Genomic DNA, 10138 nt, shown 5'->3' on the forward strand with positions numbered 1-10138 from the left:
CTGCCTGCTTCTGCTAGCAATACTATTTCTTATACAAGCCAGGATGCCATTGGCCTCCTTGGCTACCTGGGCACACCTCTGGCTCATGTTCAGCTGGCTGTTGATGAATACCCCCAGATCCTTTTCATTTGTGTGGCTTTCCAGCCACTCTACCCAAACCTGCAGTGTTGTGTCTTCATAACCGAGGGATATCTGCATGAAATTGCAATGGCAGACATGCAGACAGGATGCTCATGTTGTTTGTTTGTCCAGGGAAACCAACAGACCCAGACCTCAAGACTCAGATCCTACACACGTAGCTGATTTATCAGACCACTTGACGTGGTTATTCTAACATTTTACCCTTCTCATCTTCCAGCGCTGTTTGTTGGAGCCATTCCACTACAGGCTATTTTTGTATGTATTTTCTCATCTTCCTTGATACTACTTTAGCTTTCTCTCAAATTAGCTGCTCTTGATCAGTTGGGATGTGTAGCCCAGTGGTAGCTGGAGATGCCTGCTGTGACATTCCCCACGCTTCCATTGTTCCTGCTAGCCAGCTGAACGCAAGCGTGGCCACAGGGAGAGACACACAATGCCGTGTAATGCAAGTTGGATACCTGCCTTGTGTAGGGGTCATTTGAAAATCCCTGCCAAAATCTTGTTTTTCCTTTAGATTTCTTTGCTTAAAGGTGTGGGAGTTTTCCGCTCCAAAGAGTTTGCTGGAAAGTCTATCAGTACTCTCATTAGGGTTTTAGCATAGTTAATTTCCACTACTAATGTCCCATTTGTTTTTTCTGTTAGCATTGAATTGTGACACAAACCCACTCCACATGAGCTGTCCAAGTCTGCGTGCTCAGTGGAAAATAGAACCATTCTCCTTATCTCACAAGTGTCAGTGGGAAGGAAGACGAAAGGTACAGCAACTGTTGGAAAACAAGTATAGGACACTTGAGGGCAGGACGGCTTCAAAATACAAACCAAAAATGGGTTCATTAAGCTGAAGCCCAGAAATCTTGGATTTCTTTATCATACATTCTGAGTCTTGCAGCTCTTGAAAAGCACGGCATAAACAAAATAAGCATTGGATTAAACTGAGCAAAATCATGCAGTCCTACTGGAGGTGACTCCAAAAGATAAACAACTACAGCGTCTTTTGGCACCTATAGGATAATGCCCAGTTGTAGTTACTAATTCAGTGATACTCCTCACTGAAGTCTGGGCTAAATTTGAATTCTTGTAATTATACATTGCTTGTAGGGTTCCTCTGTATTTTCAGTTATGAAAAATATTTGGTATTGTTTTCCCTAAGCTATTACTTAAACTACTGTCTGTTGTGAAACTGTTGCTGTGTTTCACAGAACAGATGGTCTCTTGAGGGAGGTTTTTTGTGTGAGGAGAATTCATTAAATTAGTATGTTGGTATCATGGTAAATCACTCCCCTCATCCCTTGGAGTGAGGTATAACAGCATGCAGCAAGGCTAGTGTAAATGTTGCTCAGTGCTTTCTATTCTCATTTTCAATTGTTCCTAACTGCCAGTCTGAGATGAAATTTCCCCTGCCGGGTGTCTATTTCCAGCTGTTTTATTTTAGCTTGTTTTGGTTGTTTTGGTTGATATCATGATTTGTTTGCTTTGTTTTTGGAAAGATCCATTTACAACAGCTGGGCCAATTACAAGGATGAATTTAGAGAATACATGGTTTTTGTCCTTTGTAAACATAACTGTTTCACTCAACAGCCTCAATGTCTCTCTGGTTTAGAAAAAATAGTTTTCATATTTGGCAAGTTTTAGTTTCAGGGCCATTTTTCCATCTTCATGGAAATGTGATCTTAAGAGAGGTCACGTATTGAGAGGAAGCTTCTTGATATTATACAGCCCACTCCCCAGAAGATTTCATCTGTATTGATGAAGGGACATCTTTTTTTTTAGGCCCACCTGCACTCACATCCAAGCATATGTATATATTCCAGCTGAGCTTCTGTCTTGATTTGCAAGCATTCTATGAAAAACAAGAAGACTTTAAGGGGCTGAAATGTAACACCTCATGCCTCTCTCCTTCAACATTTTTGCTCAGGCTACGTATTGTTAGAAGGGAGGGTGCTGGCAGAAAGAATCACATGAAAGACCCATCTCCTGCTATAAGCTGTTTATAGGTTTTGCTATATTACCACTGAATACAGTGGATTGGAGGTAAGAACTAGAGGATCTTTAAGATCCCCTCCAACCCAAGCCATTCTATGATTCTCTGAGTACTGCCCGTAGTTGTAAGTAAGGTTTGCCTCTGAAATAGCAGAAGTGAGAAAACAAAGATCCTGAATTGGGAAAAAGAAGCAGCTGTGTGCTCTGAGACAGCCGTAATTCTGGAAGATTTCTGCACAAAAGATCATTCTTTTCAACAAGTGGGCCTATGGAACGGAAAGAATAGGAAAATCTAGTTTTAAAAAATGCTATTTCAGAGGCTTCAAATTTAATTATCTATAGTTGAATAGCAAAGAATTCTGTTGTCATATTTGAATACAAAAAGGTGACCATTAAAAAGAAATTCTGTAAGCTTTCATACATGCACATTTATATAAGCAGCGAGAAGAACGGCAGTATTAAAATAATTGAAGGCAGTCTTACAAGGCTGAGAGGACTGATGTAGAGCTTCACTGGGCAGCTCTTAGGGATCATTGCCTTTCAGTCCTGAGGTGTTGCTTCCTGGAAAATTTAGTGGGAAGGCATGGGTCAGTGTCATTCAGTCTAATTGTAAGAAGCTCATTATAATAACCGTGAAATAATCTTTCCAAGCATATATGATAATAAACAGCCACAAAAAGTAAGAATCTTTCTATGAGCTAAACTTTTATGACATGAACTGAAGCCTGAAGAAAGAAACGGGCAGAGAAAAGAGTGATTGGGCAGTGATTTCAAAGGAGATGATGCTCTAATTTAATGGTCTGCTGCTTCTAAGGGGGTTTTTCATTTCCAGTTTTCCTTTTCAGTCCTTTATGTTGTTCAGTAATTGATGTTTATTGCTCTCTCTCCCCAGGTCCTAATGGCTGAGTCAACCCTATAGCCCAGTGAAAGACTTACCAGGAAGAAATATACCTGTTTTTCTTCTGAACTAGTTAGTGCAGCCAGTTCTCATGAGGGTCCAACAAGCACTGGGGCACAGAGGAGGAGCTGGGACCACAAGACCTGTTGAGAGGCTGGAGAGAGCACATGCAAGAATCAGTGAGAAGGAGTGAGATAACCTGAAGCTGAGTATTCCCTCTGACTTTGCCTGTGAAGTTTGCCTGTGGGAAAGGCATATGAAGTGGCATTGAGTAAAAGTCTTGGTAAATAGAGTGAAATGCAACTCAGGATTATGGTTGTTTAATGGTTCTCTGGAATCTTCCCAGATTCCAAGTCTAACTAAGCAACTGCTTCTGGAAGCTGGCAAACACTGAAATAAGATATGTGCCCACATGCCACCTGTGGGCCCTGTGGGCTGATAGTATCCAACAGGATTTTATGGTGAGGGTTCTAGTGAAATTAGGTTCTGGGTATATTTACTACTGGGAGGACTGAGGGGGACAAATGGGTGAGTGTGACTGTGATCTGCAGTGATTTGGCAGAGCACATGTAAAACAGTTTCTGCCCATCAGGCCTGGTCAAAGGGATCTAGTAAGGGTTAAGAGTGAGCGATCAAACTACCTTGGGTTCTCATCAGTGCAGTGGTGCCAAATGAATCTGTCTCTTGAAGAAATGGAGATTTTTCTCTTCGGTACCTCAGAAATCCTTCATTTAAATAAATCTAGATTAGGAACGCTGGCTGTGCTGTGTTTCTGAGTTAGCCAGAATTTCTCATCTTTCTTAACAAGTATGTGGATCTTAGAGCAGTTCAGGAAGTCGGAGTGAAATCCCAAGGGATTTCAGAGTCATCTGAAGTTGCTTGTTTGTCACTGTGTGATGCTTTTAGCTGATTGAAAACAACTTGTGAAGATGAAAGTTTCTTGGGAAGAAGGGATGTTGTGTGGGTGTGTATGTGTGCATTCTCAGCCCCAGTATTTGCAGTCCTGTGATAGAAATCAGGTCTCTGATGCACCACTGTGTGCTTCATACAGGGGGACTGTTTTCAGCTTCTTACGCCAAGAAACAATAGGTTGGTTGCCAAAGGCCTGAGAGTCTCTTGCCCTCCTCAGATTCTAGCAGAGACACTAAAGCATACCTAAAACCCATGTATGCCTCAAGGTGCCTTCCCTGAGCTGAAAAATAGCCTGAAAATTTGAAAGTCTTAGGATAAAATTCATATGTTCTTATCTTACACTCTTTCCTAGACACCAGTACATGACCACTTTCCTTGTTGGCAGTCAGTGGTCTGGCAGAGGAGCAAGACTGCGCCTTCAGTCAAGTCCACTATGAGCGGTCTTACGATCTTACAAGCAGTCATATCCAAATCATAAAAATCCTCCAGATCTTTCTCACAACAACGCAGGAAAGAAAGTCAATGCAGCCTCCCTCCAAGAGGGAAGAGATCTGTGAGATCCTGGCTTTTATGGGGTGCACAGACAGTGGTTCAAGCTGAGATTTCGTAATAACTGGAGTTATTTCAATCGCTGGCTTCTTCATTCTCGGTCCCTCCCTTGACCCAGCTTTGGGACCCAGAGAACTGTGTGCCAAGTGATGATGATAAATCATCGAAAACTGAGGAAAGATGTTGTTTACTGTTGACATTTCTGCTCTGTCATTACAGCCTTGGAGAGCTGATGATCCCTGGGATCTTTGCTCATGTATGGAAGAGGGGAATGAAATCTTGCTCAAACCCATGTGCCACGTTCTCAGGAAGCAAATGGAAGGGAAGGAGGCTCTGCAGCATAAGCTTTCAATTTGAAGAGAGTGGATGTGATTTGGAATTACAGAATTAAGGCAGTGGGTAGGGTGAATGTGGATTGTTATTCTCTAAGTCCTGCAGTACTAGAATTGGGACTCACTGAGGTCAATAGATTAGTTTAGAAAAGATAGAAATCTCTATCTATCTATCTATCTATCTATCTATCTATCTATCTATCTATCTATCTATCTTATGTAGCAGATTGTTAACTTCTGGAACTTGCTGCTAGAACAGATTTTTGGAAGCAGATAGATCAGCAGACTGAAAAGGTAATTGAATTAAATTAAATGGACTACAGCTTCATATAGAGATGCTGGAAGAGAAAAAGGGAAATGTATAAAGTAACCAGACTTGCATGTTCTTTTTTTTAGTAGTATCTCCTGTAACTGGACAAAGGACATGGCTGATAGCTTTGTGTTGGTCCAGCTCACCAGACAACACTCATGTTACTTTCAGGGCCCAAATATTGTGTCCAGAGGCATGTGAGGTAAAATGTGAGGTTGGTAGGAGAGTTTATGTTTGTTTTCTGAAGGTGATATTTCTAGTTCTCTTAACTCAGTGAAACGTGGTGTTTAGATCACTAGCAAGGCAATGTATCCTGTTGAAACATACAACTCTAGCTCAATCCACTCAATATTAACACTTAGAAATGGGATTTAATCTATAGCCCTCCTGGTGCTGTTTTTTCCACTGGGGATCCTTCTGATTTGTCTGCACAGAACTTGATGAATAATCGTGTCTCAGGAAAGGTTTTTTAAGCTATCATAGAATTTTCCCCTAGGATATCAATGTATTTTGGATATATAAATTGAAGGTCCTCAGCTGAAAATTGCTTAGTGCAGCTGAAGGAGAGAGAGTGCCAGATTAGACACACTGCTAGGCATGAATCCCAGACCTTATTTGTATGAGTATTTCTTCTGCCTGTAGCTAATCACATGAACATCATGAGTATTGCTTACATAAGTACTACTGAGAAAAAGTGGTGAACAGGCTTGGATTCTCACAACACTGTTCTTGTTCAGTACTTTCCCAGTGAGATTCTGACCCTATTTCCTTTTCAGAGATCATTAGAGTTGGGATATCCAGGAAGGATGACCACCCACTACTCAGCAGCCTCCAGGAACGATTACCAACTCATCTTCTAGACCTATCAGAAGTCATATTTTTAATGGTCCAGACATTTTCATTCTCCTTCCAAAGATCATCCCACATTTAGATACACCAGGGTGTATCAAACTGTGCCGTACTGCATACTCAGTAGATCTTTGGTCTCTGCTAAAGACTTTTCCACTGTTCCTCCAGTGTCGAAGTGCCAGAAGCCTCCCACAGCTATGTGGTGAAGGAGTCCCTGGTGGGCATGGGGCTGGTGTCTTGTGGTGCTTTCATCAGGCAGCGTGGGTTGGATGTGTCTCCTGCCAAGCCAGACCAGGAGAAACACATCTCAGGGAGACTTCGGGGACCTCACCTAGTAACTCTGGTGACTTAATGTGAGCAGAATGAAAAAACCTATCTTCATTTTGTGTTGGTAATGCCCAAGGGTGTGCTGCTGTGGGTGCAAGGGGAGGATTTTAAGTATCAGACAACAGGAGGTGTTTGCATGTCTACGTTCACCAACGATTATTAAAGCGTGGAAAAAAGGAAGTCATTTTTATCGTTACACCTAAAAGGAGGAACCAGGTTAAGGCTCTTATATAAATCAGCCCCAAAACGTGAAAATGTGAGAAAAAGGATGCCAACAGTACTACAACTTGCACTCCAGATTTCAAGCCAAACAACCACGAGGGAAGAAATATTCCGTAGAAAAAATATTGTATTCCTGCCATCTTTCAGGCCACAGAGTTGCACTCGTTATGGTAAACTGTAATTGTAGCATTGTGAATACAGCGCTGCAGACAATGGCCTGCCAGTATTTTTCCACTATAAACACTCATGCGAGGTTTGTAATTTTTTGAAATGCAATTATCTTTGGCTGGGACACCCAGCTACAGCCTCAGCCCAGAAATTGAGTTTTTGCTTCCTTTACCAAGTTGTTCAAAGTTCATTGCTCAGTTAAGTGTTAGGGCCTTCGTGATTAGGCAATGTCCACGCTGAAAGGATGCACAGAGATTTTGCTGTCACTGCTGGCTTAGCGATGCTGGGCTATATTCAGGGCTGAGATCCTACCAGAAAGTGCACATTTTGGATTAAATGCCTGTGTTTGTATCGATGCAGTCTGGGAAAGCCAGGACAGCAGGGTTATAGTGAATTAGCACTGACTGCATATCCAGGCATGTGCAACAAAACAGGCCTTGGGGAATACTAGAGTGTGTTATTACAGCTATGGAAGGAAGAATTGGCCAGGCCAATTAAATGGGTACAATTGCAAAGGCTTGCCTGTCTTGCAGAAAAAAAAAAGGAAGTTCTGAGCTCTGTTACAGAAACACTGCTATGTGATTAGTGAAACTGCAACACATGGCAACCGTTCACACGGTGAGGACGTTGATTTCTTCAGCAGGGCTTAGCTAGGGCTGATTCTCTTCTCTCCTTCTCTTCTCTTCCAAATCCAGACCGGTTTGTTCTTTTCACAGGTAACACAAAGGGAAAAATAGGGTGGAACCAGTGAGTGCTGCTCTCCCCATTGGAATACAACATGTTAAGAATTACAAATGTAACATCTGTGTATGAACACATGGGATTGGTGGGAAATTACCAGATGAGCAATGCCTTACTTCAAAACAATTGAGTAGGAGATAAATATCACATTCTCTCATGGGGTTTCACCTGTACTTAGACGTGATTCACTAAGCATGAATGTATTCTTTGTTTGAATTTGTTCAATATTAACACTGTAGAAGAAAACATGAAATCTTTGTCCTACAGAGGGCTCTGATCACTCTGTCAACGTGCTAGATGTCGCAGGGCCGTTCACATAGTTCAAATAGATCAGGAACAAAGCAGTTAATTACTTCATGGACAATGTGTAACCAGCAATCAGTGATTTTTGCATTCCAGATCTGTAATACAACAGGCAGACTGTACTACTAGGTACGGAATATTGATAAACTTATGAATTTCTAAGCATCCTTCTATAGCTGATCCCAAAGCTTTCTCGGTGTAGGCATGTGCACACACTGACACCCACAGACAGACCCATGCACGGGGCTGTATGCAACCTTTACTCACGGGCAGTTTGGATTACAAAAGCTCTCCCGAAGGATGTGTGTTTCACTGCTTACAGACGCCTTCTGTGGGAGATGTGGGTCTCTACCTTCCTGCAGACCCCTGCAGCTCCCTGCAGCTCCTTGGCTGATACAACGCCCTGGCTGAGCCACATGCCAGGAAAAGGCTGTCTCCCATCCAAATCTCTCTCTCCCATTAAGAGCTTTTACACTTTTATTCTTCTTTCCAGCCCAACTCCTGCTTTGTGTCAAATCACTCTGTAAATCCCCGGTTGTTCTTCAATTTGGCTTTTGGTCATCTTCTGCAACGTGATCAGTTTGGTCAATGACCAAACAGTTTGGTTTGGTCAATTCAGACCCACACACACTTTGGATACATCTCTGTCTTCACAGGTGTTGCTAAATAGGCCACCTGTGGTAGGGGGCTGCGCATTCCCTCCAGGCCCATAGTGGCCAGGCTCAGATGTTCATTCCACGTGACTCAGGGTATTGCAAAGAGACAGGCAACCCTATTTCCAGACTCTGCTCAAAAACCTGAAAGTAAAGTTAACAGTTGCTTTACTAAATGTTGCCTGAACACCTATTCTGATTCTCAATCAAGGGGTCATCAACGATACAGAAGCAGTAAATCGGATTGTTGGAAAAAGCACGGTAGAGGACATCTGGGTCTTTACTGGATAGTGAAGAATTTACATTTAATGCTCTCACAGTTCACATTTTCTGAGGTAATAAAGACATTTGGATCACTTTATTTTTTGGATGTCCTACATAAAAAGAAGAGCTGAGGCTGAAACTGGAACTGGAGTAAGGAAATAATCAGATTGCATACAGTATGGTGAAGTGCTAACAAATGCCACGTGTTACGTGATTCATTTAGTATCAGTGCCAGTTATGGATTTGGTTTGTGAGCAGTTGGCTTAAGTTTGGAGGTTTCTGGCCAATAGTGTAACTGATGATTTGATCTATAACAGAATCCTCACCTTTTGGGGATAGAAGAGAGATGTGTTTATAATTTAATGTATTAAGTGTTAGCAGAATTGTTCTTCTAGAAAGGATGCAGATAAGTTATAGGATCTTAATTTAACTGTTAAATAGTCTTTTCCCACAATACAGCATGATTTATGGCAGTATAAACAGTGTGGGAGGTAGCTATGCAACTGCTATTGTTTCAGTATGTCTTCAGGCTGCATTTTGAATTGCAACTGGACTGCAAGGAAAGCTCTGGTTCCCACCAGAAGTACAGCTGCAAAACATGCCACTGCTTTTGCCTGAGTCGTACTCTAATCACTGCTCCAGGCACAACAGTGTGAGCCACAAGAAAGGCCATCTGTTGGGCAAAATGGCCATCTGTAGGCACTTAATATCTCCTCACATTTTTTAACAAGCTTTGACAGAACTTATAGTGGGACTGCCCATGATCCTCTACATTTTCCAAGGGAATTTAGCATTCTTGTTCTATTGTCTTTCATGTTTGTGTCCTATGCCTTTCTGTCACAAACATATTTCTCCCTCACTTCTGTAGTTTGCTATCGACTGAAATGACCTCCCGTACATTCTGTAGATTGGAGATTTTTCAAAAGATGAGTAATGTAAATTACAGGCCACTATTATCACTGGAGATAAAATGCAAGCAGAAGCCTTCACAGAATCACAGAATTGTAGGGCTTAGAAGGGACCTCCAGAGATCCATCGAGTCCTGCTTTGGCAGGCTCCCTAGACCAAGTTGCACAGGTTGGCGTCCAGGCAGGTCTTGAATATCTCTATAGAAAGAGAATCCACAACCCCCCTGGGCAGCCTGTTCAGTGCTCCATCACCCTCACTGTGAAGAAGTTCCTTCGCATATTGGTGCGGAACTTTCTGCGCTCCAGTTTATGGCTATTTCCCCTTGTCCTGTCTCCACAGACTGCTGAAAAAAGGTTGGCCATGTCCCTTTGACTCCCACACTTAAGATATTTATCAACATTAATCATATCCCCAGTAAATATTAATAAGACCCCCAAAAGCCCCAGGATTTTGAGTGGGCTATAATGGGTTTTCTACTTTGCAAAACTAAGTGAATGCTGTATTTCCTTGCTCTCTCTTAATCTTATGGTATAAATCATTTGACAAATAAAAACACCAGCTCTATTCCAGAAAAAAGATT

Source organism: Gallus gallus, chromosome 3, assembly GCF_016699485.2.
Source record: "Gallus gallus isolate bGalGal1 chromosome 3, bGalGal1.mat.broiler.GRCg7b, whole genome shotgun sequence".
Classification (NCBI taxonomy): Eukaryota; Metazoa; Chordata; class Aves; order Galliformes; family Phasianidae; genus Gallus; species Gallus gallus.